A 12567-nucleotide genomic window follows, 5' to 3' on the forward strand; every position below is an offset into this window, starting at 1 on the left:
CCCTGGGATTCTCCAGGCAAGAACACTGGAGTGGGTTGCCATTTCCTTCTCCAATGCATGAAAATGAAAAGTGAAAGTGAAGTCTCTCAGTCCTGTCCGACTCTTCACAACCCCATGGACTGCAGCCTACCAGGTTCCTCCGTCCATGGGATTTTCCATACAAGAGTACTGGAGTGGGTTGCCATTGGCTTCTCCAGCTGAGATATGAAAGCACCCTAAATGTCCACTGACAGATGAATGGATAAGGGTGTGTGGATCACAATAAACTGGAAAATTCTGAAAGAAATGGGAATACCAGACCACCTGACTTGCCTCTTGAGAAATCTGTATGCAGGTCAGGAAGCAACAGTGGGAACTGGACATGGAACAACAGACAGGTTCCAAATAGGAAAAGGAGTACATCAAGGCTGTATATTGTCACCCTGCTTATTTAACTTATATGCAGAGTACATCATGAGAAATGCTGGACTGGAAGAAACACAAGCTGGAATCAAGATTGCTGGGAGAAATATCAATAACCTCAGATATGCAGATGACACCACCCTTATGGCAGAAAGTTAACAGGAACTCAAAAGCCTCTTGATGAAAGTGAAAGTGAAGAGTGAAAAAGTTGGCTTAAAGCTCAACATTCAGAAAACGGAGATCATGGCATCTGGTCCCATCACTTCATGGCAAATAGATGGGGAAACAGTGGCAACAGTGTCAGACTTTATTTTTTTGGGCTCCAAATCACTGCATATGGTGACTGCAGTCATGAAATTAAAAGACGCTTACTCCTTGGAAGGAAAGTTATGACCAACGTAGATAGCATATTGAAAAGCAGAGACGTTACTTTGCCAACAAAGGTCCGTCTAGTCAAGGCTCTGGTTTTTCCTGTGGTCATATATGGATGTCAGATTTGGACTGTGAAGAAGGCTGAGCACCGAAGAATGGATGCTTTTGAACTGTGGTGTTGGAGAAGACTCTTGAGAGTCCTGTGGTCTGCAAGGAGATACAACCAGTCCATTCTGAAGGAGATCAACCCTGGGATTTCTTTGGAAGGAATGATGCTAAAGCTGAAACTCCAGTACTTTGGCCACCTCATGCGAAGAGTTGACTCACTGGAAAAGACTCTGATGCTGGGAGGGATTGGGGGCAAGAGGAGAAGGGGACGACAGAGGATGAGATGGCTGGATGGCATCACTGACTCGATGGACGTGAGTCTCAGTGACCTCCGGGAGTTGGTGATGGATAGGGAGGCCTGGCGTGCTGCGATTCATGGGGTCGCAAGATTCATGGGGTCGCAAAGAGTCGGACACGACTGAGTGACTGAACTGAACTGAACTGAACATATTATATACAACAGAATGCTACTCGACCATAAAGAAATTATGAAATAATGTCATTTTGCATCAGTGGATGCATCTGGAGATTATCATATTAAGTGAAGTCAGACGGAAATAAGACAAATATCATATAATATCACTTATATACAGAATCTAAAGAATGGTATGACTGACCTTATCTGCAAAATAGAAACAGACTCACAGACCTAGATAATGAAATTAAGATTACTAGGGAGGAAGGGAGAAGGAAGGGGTAGATGGGAATTTGGGATTGATTGTATACCCTTCTATATCTAAAATAGAGAACCAACAAGGAAAAAAATTAAATATAAAAAAGTTTAAATGGAATGTATCTAGTTGTGGCTTTCCTGTGGGTATTGTAAAAACTTTTTAGAAAAATTAAATATCCATTTTCAAAAGGCAAAATATGCTGCTATTATTTATTAATTTTATGAGGTTTAAAATATGGCCTTTACTAAATAATTATAGCCCTTTCACTTCATTTAGAAAGAAAACTGAATAGTAATGAAAAAAAATGTGAAAGTGTTAGTCACTCAGTTGTTTTTAACTCTTGCAACCCCATGGACTGCAGCCCACCAGGCTCCTCTATCCATGGGATTCTCCTGCAAGAATAATGGAGTGGGTCCCCATTCCCTTTTCCAGGGGATCTTCCAGACCCAGGGATCAAACCTGAGTCTCCTGCATTGCAGGAAGATTCTTTACCATCTGAGCTAATAGACTATGTATATGCATATCCTTATGTATTTCCTTACTAACAAAGCCTTTCTAACTAACCTGATCTCTAACTGAAACAGGATCAGGTGAGAATAAGTTGAGTTGTTTGTAAAGTAAGCTCTACTTTGTATCAGTACCAGCTTCCTTACATCACCCTTTAAATGTTCATTTTCCAAGGATACACCTTTGGGTTGTTCAGTAGACAAAAAAGTCTCAGTAACGTGAGAAACATTGGGCAGTTATTCTGGAGAGGCATGTGAAAGAGTTCTCAGTTTATACTCATTCAGAAGCATTCTAAATCTCCTTCTGTATTTCATGATTGCTTAGCCTCTTCAATGCATAGTATACATGTAAATTAAAACAAAACCAAACCCAATAAAAGATTAAAAAAAAATCCTTTGTCAAATAATTTGGTAAGAGGCACAGAATTTATACATTTCATTGAGGCTTGTTTCTTTCTCTTTCATTAAAAAATAATCAGCAACTTGACAGAAGAAAAATCCTTTAAATTTTATACATGCTGTTGCTCATCAAATATTCAAATTTCAACCATGGCCACAATCTCAAGATTTAGGTAAGTGAGTTGCCTGAAAAGTCTCACAGGTGATTCAATTTTATCCCTCTCTTCTGCTCAAAGTTGATTCTGTTACAGCACTTCTCTGCACCTTCTTTTAAGTATTGTTGTTTTAAATATAAAATATATTTTGAAGGTCAATTAGATTAAGACAATGTGGTCTTACTATTAAATTATTTAGATAATGTAATGTGTGTCCAGATCTTCTTTTACTGTGTTGCCAGTCCTGTTGTTGTGTGCTCAGTCACTAAGTCATGTCTGACTCTTGGGGCTTTAATGACCTGCCAGGCTTTTCTGTCCAAGCAATTCTCCAGGCAAGAATACTGGAGTGGGTTGCCATTTACAGGATGTCTTCCTGACATAGAGATCAAACCCACATCTCTGCATCTCTTGCATTGTCAGGCAGATTCTTTTACTGCTAAGCCACCTGGGAATCCCCTCCCCAGTTGTTGCTGCTGCTGCTGCTAAGTTGCTTCAGTCGTGTCCGACTCTGTTTGACACCAGAGATGGCAGCCCACCAGGCTCCCCTGTCCCTGGGATTCTCCAGGCAAGAACACTGGAGTGGGTTGCCATTTCCTTCTCCAATGCATGAAAGTGAAAAGTGAAAGTGAAGTCGCTCAGTCGTGTCCGACTCCTAGCAACCCCATGGACTGCAACCTACCAGGCTCCTCTGTCCATGGGATTTTCCAGGCAAGAGTACTGGAGTGGGGTGCCATTGCTTTCCTCAGTTGTTAGGCACATATAATTAGGTTCTTAACAAATTTCATGAACACCTTGATAATGTCTGTGTCCTTTTCACTGTAGTCATGTAGTTTGCTAAAATACACATTCACACAATATACACTGTTGCAAAGGAAGCATAAAATCTATTGAGTAATAAATCTACCTTCTAAGTGTGTTTTACACACTGCTTAACTATGGAAACATTTGATAAAATAAAAATGTGTCTGATTGCCCAAATTATGGATTATGTGAAAACTACCACTTTAAAGTTACTAAAATAGTTGTTTTCAATGCTCTAAAAACAAAATAATTCTGCCTTAACCCTCGTTGATGTTTTAAATACAGTGTGTTCGATTCTATATATAATATTCTATACATAATATTTTAAGAACATTGTAGAAAGTTAGTGTTCTCCCCTGATGATGATTAGGACTGTGAATGTCCTGGAACTATATTATTGAAAAATAAGTAAAGAAGCCTTTGAAAGAGAAAACTGGTGCTCGCTTAGGCAGCACATATACTAAAATTGGAACGATACAGAGAAGATTAGCATGGCCCCTGCGCAAGGATGACACGCAAATTCGTGAAGCGTTCCATATTTTTGCAACTTGCAATTTTAAAATTCAGTAGGCTATGGTACATCTGATATTACATACCAAAGGAGGAGACTGATTTCTTAACCAATTGTCACTTAAAAAGAGAGACTATGAAAGGGAGGGGATATATATGTATATATATACACACTTATGGCTGATTCATGTTGAGGTTTGAGAGAAAACTGTAAAATTCTGTAAAGCAATTATCCTTCAATAAAAAATAAATTAATTAAAAAAAAAAAAAGAAAGAGAAAACTGCAAGAGGAAGTAGACAAAATACAGCTTCATAAAGGGGAAATGCAATTACAAATAATAATATTTAGAAACTTTTTAGCCTCAGCATAATGGAAGTTCTTACCTCAATTTCCAGAGATAGAGTAGGGGAGTATTGCCACTGTAGGTGTCCAAGCAGAGCCTTTTTTTTTCTGCTTCCCTAATTACCACCTGTTCTCTGGACTCAGCTTACCATTCTCTTCATACAGCATTGCCTGAACTCCCACTCTGCTTGGATCCTTCTCCTAATTGCTTAATAATAATAATATGTTATGCTGTTTATAACATTTATTATATTGTCTGTTTACTTGTATGCTTCCCCCATGAGACAATGATTTTTCAATACTAGTATCTGACTTTGTTGTAAATATGAAGAAACATGCACTTAAAGGGTTCCTAAATAACTGTTGAGAATCTACAATGAGTTAATGATGTCTCAGCAAGAAACAGCTTCTTCCCTTCTCTTTAGGAGTTCGTATAGTTCATATTGATCAGGTTTAATACCATATATGTGGATCTTGCCCACTGAGTGCATATGGCGCCACCTCTTACTGATAACACTGATGAAGACACTGCCCACATAACAAGAAAGTTATGTCTCCACAAAACAAGTGCTATGGCCTTAACAAAGTGATTAACATTTAAAATGCACTTGGTAAACAAAAATATGAATCCCTCTCAAATATCTGTACATCTTTTGAATAGGCTTTGAAATATGCTAAATTTTCTGAATAACAGTTGCCTCCTCCCACGGATAAGAACACAAGCCTTTTCCTCTCCAAGCATCACACTCCTGACTATTGATGTAGCTGCCAACTTAGATGTTCAGTCGATTCCAAAGTAAGCTCTCAAAACTATTCCTCCCTTGATCTTTACATTTTAGTAAAAGCCACAGCTCCAAGAAGTCTTTCTTGATTCTTCATTTGATCTGCATTTGATATTTCCTGCATTTGATCTACCAGCAACTCCTGTGACTACTCTCTCCATATGTCATGGGTGCATCCTCCTTTGCTTTCTGAAGTTGCCACTGCAGACCAAGTCACCATCATCTCTCACTACTTTAACTTCCATGACCTCAGACTAAACGTAAATTCTTATATATTTTTATTGGATTTTGTAGCCAGCTATGCAATCAAACTCTTTGGTGATCTTCCAGTGAATTTTTGATATAAATATATATTTGAGGAAAGAAGTCCCATATATATTTTTTCTTTATTTTGAAATAGTTTCAAAACAAACAGATAAATCTAAAAATTAATACAAATATTTTCAATACACATTTCACCAACTTCTCCAAATGTTACAATTTAACCATATGTATTATTCTCCCAGATACAATTGATTTACAATGTTGTGTAAGTTATCAGATGTAATTTTAAGTAGAAAAAAATCTGCTTATAGAACTTACAATCCAATTTTGGATGTACACATAAAAGTATGTGAGTGTGTGTATGCTTGAGTATGTATATATATGTATATGTGTCTTCCCTGTTGGCTTAGATGGTAAAGAATGTGCCTACAATGTGGGAGACAAGGATTTGATCCCTGGGTTGGGGGAGCCTCTGAGAATGTCTACCCAGTCTAGTTTTAATGCCTAAAGAATTTCATGAACAGAGGAGCCTGGTGGGCTTCAACCCCTGGGGTCTCAAAGAGTTGGATAAGACTGAATGACTAACACTTTCAACTTTCATATATATATACATGTATAACAAACATAACTGTGGAAATATTAGGGAAACTTTTACTCTCTAAGTTACACATTTGTACATTTGAATTTCAAAAACAGGCACAGTCATCCTTTTTAATCAGAAAAAAATAAAATTAAAATGTCAGTGTTGTGATAATGTTTGTGCACTTTCTTGTCACTTGATTCCTAACTGGTCCATTCTTAATATATGGGAAACTTGTATAGAACTCAGAACCTGTCCATCCTTTCAATGGAGTATTGAATGATAATGGCTTTTCTGAACTGTAAAATGAAATTATGAACCTCTTTTTCTATGGTACAGTACAGACTAATACTGCTTTATTGTTACCATTTATTTAAATATAAATGCAGAGAAGTATAAGGATTAAAAATTTTTTGAAGGCAACAAATACACAATGAAGATCATGGAGTGTGACAAGTTTCTCTTTTATATTTGTGATGTATACTGTTCTTTGTTATAGGAAGTTTTCTTTCTGAGCAATAAATGTCAGCTTTTTTCTGTTTTCTACTGTGAGAAAACCAATTTATTGTAGGTTTAAGGCTGAAATAATTGTTCTTAACTCCTCAGCATGAGAAAGAACAAAAAGAGGTGAAATAACTTGCCTAAGGTTATATCAATACAATTAGAGGCAGGATCAAGACAAAAATTAATTTTTTGAACTTCATTCTATGGCTTTCTCATTTTACCTGGCCTTTGAGGGATCTCCAGGGATTTTATAGCATAAACTTACAAAAAAAAAAAAAAAAGAAGAATAGAAAAGAGAAATCTACATTTGTGCACCTAATCAAAAAGCTCTCCTTGATATGACTCCTGCCTACTATTCTCCAAACCACTTGAAATGAATGAGACATATGTTTCAAGACCTTGCAATTGCACTGACCACTTGAACCTAATTTTATTATAATTTAGTATCTTTTTTTTTTTTTTTTCAAAAATAGAGTTCCTAGAATTGTACAAGTTTTGAGATCTACTGTATCTTCCCTAGTCAGTTGTTTTCTCATCTTTTAGTCTTAGCTCAGTGTTTACCTTTTGGCAGGAGGTAATTCTCCATTTCATATTTTGTTCTCATATCCCCTTCTCTAAGTCTTTGTATAACTAAATATACTGTATAATTCTTTGATATAATTATTAGCACATGATTTCTGGATTTGTGCCTTAAATTACAAGTTTTGAGATGGCAAAGAGAATGTCTACCTTATACGTTACTCTTCCTCCATCACCTAAAATACAGCAATCTGCAAATTTTGCTAAATGAATTAATGAGTGAAAAGATAATTAAATATATGTAGGATTTTGTAACAGTTTGTGATTTTAATAAATGCCCCTCACTTTCTTATCCTTCTGGATCTTTACAGAAAGTTAAGAAACAAAATAAGTAACAAAAAAATTAGTTAACAGCATCTGGAAATATTCTAAAAACATGTTGCCTAGATTTTAACTCCATGACCTAAATATTAAACAGTAATGAGAACATAAGCAGAGGACATCATGAGAAATGCTGGACTGGAAGGAGCACAAGCTGAAATCAAGATTGCTTGGAGAAATATCAATAACCTCAGATATGCAGATGACAGCACCCTTATGGCAGAAACTGAAGAGGAACTAAAAAGCCTCTTGATGAAAGTGAAAGAGTAGAGTGAAAAAGTTGGCTTAAAGCTCAACATTCAGAAAACTAAGATCATGGCATCTGGCCCCATCACTTCATGGGAAATAGATGGGGAAACAGTGGAAACAGTGTAAGACTTTATTTTTGGGGGCTCCAAAATCACTGCAGATGGTGATTGCAGCCGTGGAACTAAAAGACACTTACTTCTTGGAAGGAAAGTTATGACCAACCTAGATAGCATATTCAAAAGCAAAGACATTACTTTGCCAACAAAGGTCCGTCTAGTCAAGGCTATGGTTTTTCCAGTGGTCATGTATGGATGTGACTGTTGGACTGTGAAGAAAGCTGAGCGCTGAAAAATTGATGCTTTTGAACTGTGGTGTTAGAGAAGACTCTTGAGAGTCCCTTGGACTGCAGGGAGATCCAACCAATCCATTCTAAAGGAGATCAGTCCTGGGTGTTCTTTGGAAGGACTGATGCTGGAGCTGAAACTCCAGTACTTTGGCCACCTCATGCAGAGTTGACTCATTGAAAAGACTCTGATGCTGGGAGGGATTGGGGCAGGAGGAGAAGGGGACTACAGAGGATGCGATGGCTGATGGCATCACCGACTCGATGGACATGAGTTTGGGCGAACTCTGGGAGTTGGTGATGGACAGGAAGGCCTGGCGTGCTGCACTTCATGGGGTCGCAAAGAGTCGGACACGACTGACTGACTGAACTGAACTGAATGAGAACAGATGAATACATTAGTAGAGAAAGAACTCTAACCAAATACTAAAACTTTATAGGAAAAGACATGTATTTCACCTATGAAGTACCTATGTGAGAACTGTGATTATCTTCTCTGTGGTTGAACATATATTCAACTTTGAAATCCAATTCTGTGCCCTCCTCTTTACCAGTTTTGGCTCTATTTGGGTATTAGTAAATTTCACTTCAGGCACAAAGATAAACAATGACCACTCACCTTCCGACTGCTCAATGGATATGTCTACTGTGACTTCCCACTCTTATTATATACATGAATGGTGGTGGTCAGTGTGATCTCTCCCTTTATAGCCCTGTAGATATTTCTTCTGCTCTCCCTTCCAACTATTAGGAGAATCAATCTATCCACCAGAAAAGTCTTTCCCTATTTTCAAATCCTGAAATCTCTCTGGTATTCTATTTCAGAAGACATGGACGAAGCAATTATTGCTTTCCCTCTGCTCCCTCATTCCACAAGTCCAGGGAATTTTTACTAGTCTTTGAATGGAACACTATTAAGCCACTGATTGCATATTCTCTATATCCTTTGCAAAAATTATTTTAAAAGCCTCAAATGTGGTAATTATAGATACTCATAAAATTTAATGTGTTTTTTCTTCTTTGAGCTTGAAGAATTTGAAATACAAATGCCAATATTTAGCTCTGTTCTGCATTTCTGCCCTTAAACTGGAGCATCCCTAATTTGAGGCATGGAAATACAATGTCTAATTACCCAAATTAGCAAAGCAATACCAAGAAATCTTTTTCTCTGTCAAACTTTACAAGCTACCCAGCAAGACCCTCCTAATGCAAACAAATTATTACTTTCTTTGAATGAAAATGAAAGTGTTAGTCGCTCAGTCATGCCTGACTCTTCACAGACTGTGGCATCATGGACTGTAACCCACCAGGCTCCTCTGTTCATGGAATTCTCCAGGCAAGAATACTGGAGTGGGTTGACATTTCCTTCTCCAGGAGATCTTCTTGACCCAGGGATTGAACCTGGTTCTTCGGCATTGCAGGCAGAATCTATACCATCTGAGTCACCAGGAAAGCCCCATTCTTTGAATAACACATATTAAAAGAAGCCTTAAAGATCCTCTGCGCACCAGGACTTTGAAAATATACAATTTTTCCCCTACAGTATACAAACCTAAATTTAATTAATTTTCTTCTGGAATAATTTATTTTATTTCAGAACATTTGAAATCTCAGATCTGTGGCCTATTCCAATTGGCAAGGTGGAACTAATGCTGTCGTAGAGAAAGCCACTAAGTAGAAATGACTTAATGTTTCACATACATTAACACTGTGGAGACAGGCCAGGCTTGGCATGAGGAAAGATGATATCAGTTTCTCAAGCTATTCATTCATCCACAACTTGGAGTGCTTCTTCTCTCAGCTATATTGATTTTTCTGTTCCCAAAACCTCTCTGACTATCAAGTTCTTGGTTCTTTGCATCCTTATGTCTAAGAAAATTCTCGTTTCCTTGTATTGAGAAAAATCAATATTTCTGATCTGAAAACTTTGGGGGAAATTTTGTTGTATATTTATTAGCAATGGTCTTCCCTGGTGGCTCAGTCAGTAAAGAGTCTGCCTGTAATGCGGGAGACCTGGGTTGGGAAGATCCCCTGGAGAAGGAAATGGCAACTTGATCCAGTATTCTTGCCTGGAGAATTCCATGGACAGAGAAGCCTGGTGGGCTACAGTCCATGGGTCACAAAGAGTCGGACATGACTGAATGATTTTCACTTCTTCACTTCTTCTTCTTCTTCATGTATTAGCTATACTTTAAATTTATGAGAAAACACCTTTTCTCCTTTCATTATTTTTAAGACACTGAACATCCACATTAAGAGTTCTAAGAGTGAGTCAAAGGAAATAAAAAAGAAGAGGTATGCCAGCTTCTGAAAATGAACTGCTCAGCTGTGCACCATATGTCTATCTAAACTATGCCAATTGTATGTCATGAAATAAAACAGGAGGCAAAATCTGACTAACCCAAAGAAAAGCTATCTTAACTAGTGAAAATCTGGTTTAAATGAAAAAAATCTTTCAAGAAGGTGGACCAACATTGATTGGAAACAAAGAATTAATCTTTCATGATCTCATATTGGTCTAATTCAACTGATTTTTTTCAGCCTACATTCAAAAGCTTGAAGCATATAAGTTCTTAATGCACAGTCCTCTAAGGGGGCTGTTTATATACTTTATAGTTAATAAATTACAATTTCTGAATTTGTTATCAATTTTTCCCAAACAGGTTGACATAGAACTTTGTATTGAAGAAAATTTAGTCAAAGTAATAAGACAATTTTGACTATTTTTCTTATAAATTATATACATTCTTAGTTTAGAAAAATATATAACAAATATTTTATTTTGAAGGTTTATTGACAAATACACCAGTTTCCCAAAGATGAAACAAGTTTCAAAAATGAAAAACAGTTTCCCAATGCATGAAACACTCATCCTAAATCAAATACTTGGCCATACCCCATTTAAAATAAGATCTCACAAAAGAAAGAAAAACAGGGGGTAAAGAAACTAATGGTAAAGTACTGTCTCTCTGATTATGTCTTTTATGTCTGACAATTCTTTGTGGCATTTTATATATATTGACTATTTCTAGTACTGTCTATACAGGCCACTCACAAACTACAATCACTTTTAGAAGTCTTTATGAAGGATAAGAAGTTGGCTTTTTAGATGTATGGATCAAAAGGAGATAAGAAAAATGACATGAAGTTACTATTAGAAAAAAATGAGAGTTCCAAAATATGGATACATATCAGAATATTGATAAAAGAACTTCTATTTTGCAACAATAAAATTTTATTAAAATTTTAATAAAGTTGTCCTACTCAAAATTGCAACAAACTGATAAGGTATATAAAAATAACTATAACAAGTAATATGTGAGATTATGGCAAGGAAGAAATGAATTTTAGCCAAAACTATTAAAACAATTGAGATAAGTACAAACAGCTATAAAATAAGCCCTAAGGATATAATACACAATATGATGAATACAGTAAATAATAATGTATTGCATATTTGAAAGTTGCTAAGAGAGCAAATCTTAAAAGTTCTCTAGAAAAATTTTTGTGACTATTTGTGGTAATGGATGCTAATTTAGACTTATTTCAGACTGATATTGTAATATATACTATATAGAATCATTGTTTTACACCTGAAACTAATATAGTGTTATAGATAATGGGAAAAAGGAAAACTAGAAAGGAACTGAAATGAAAGAAGCATGCATGTTCATGGATGGAAAGGGTCAATACTGGAAAGAAGTCTATTTTTCACAAACTAATTTATTGATTCAGAGACATCCTAATCAAAATCCCAATATGAGATTTTTATGGAAAGTTGTTTCAGGTTACCAAAAGGAAACCCATAAGGAAAAATAAATGTATAGTAACAAAGAAACTTTGGGAAAGGAGTATGACAAGACTATATATTGTCACCCTGCTTATTTAACTTATATGCAGAGTACATCATGTGAAATGCCAGAAGGGATAAATCACAAGCTGGAATGAAGATTGCCAGGAGAAATGTCAACAACCTCAGATATGCAAATGATACCACTCTAATGGCAGAAAGTGAAGAGGAACTAAAGAGCCTCTTGATGAGGGTGAAAGAAGAGAGTGAAAAAGCTGGCTTAAAAATTCAACATTCTATGTATAGAACAGTCTTATGGACTCTGTGGGAGAGGGAGAGGGTGGGAAGATTTGGGAGAATGGCAATGAAACATGTAAAATATCATGTAGGAAACGAGTTGCCAGTCCAGGTTCGATGCACGATGCTGGATGCTTGGGGCTGGTGCACTGGGATGGCCCAGAGGGATGGTATGGGGAGGGAGGAGGGAGGAGGGTTCGGGATGGGGAACACATGTATACCTGTGGCGGATTCATTTTGATATTTGGCAAAACTAATACAATTATGTAAAGTTTAAAAATAAAATAAAATTAGAAAAAAAAAAATTCAACATTCTAAAAACTAAGATCATGGTATCCAGGCCCAATACTTCGATGGCAAATAGAGTGGGAAAATGTGGAGGCTGTGACAGATTTTATTTTCCTGGGCTTCTGAATCACTGTGGATTGTGAATGCAACTATGAAATTAAAAGACACTTGCTCCTTGGAAGGAAAGCTATGAAAAACCTAGACTGCGTATTACAAAGCAGAGGCATCACTTTGCTAATAAAGGTCCATATGGTCAAAGCTGTGTTTTTTTCCAGTCGTCATGTATGGAGGTGAGAGTTA

This window comes from Bison bison, unplaced genomic scaffold, assembly GCF_000754665.1.
Source record: "Bison bison bison isolate TAMUID 2011002044 unplaced genomic scaffold, Bison_UMD1.0 scf7180017864279, whole genome shotgun sequence".
Classification (NCBI taxonomy): Eukaryota; Metazoa; Chordata; class Mammalia; order Artiodactyla; family Bovidae; genus Bison; species Bison bison.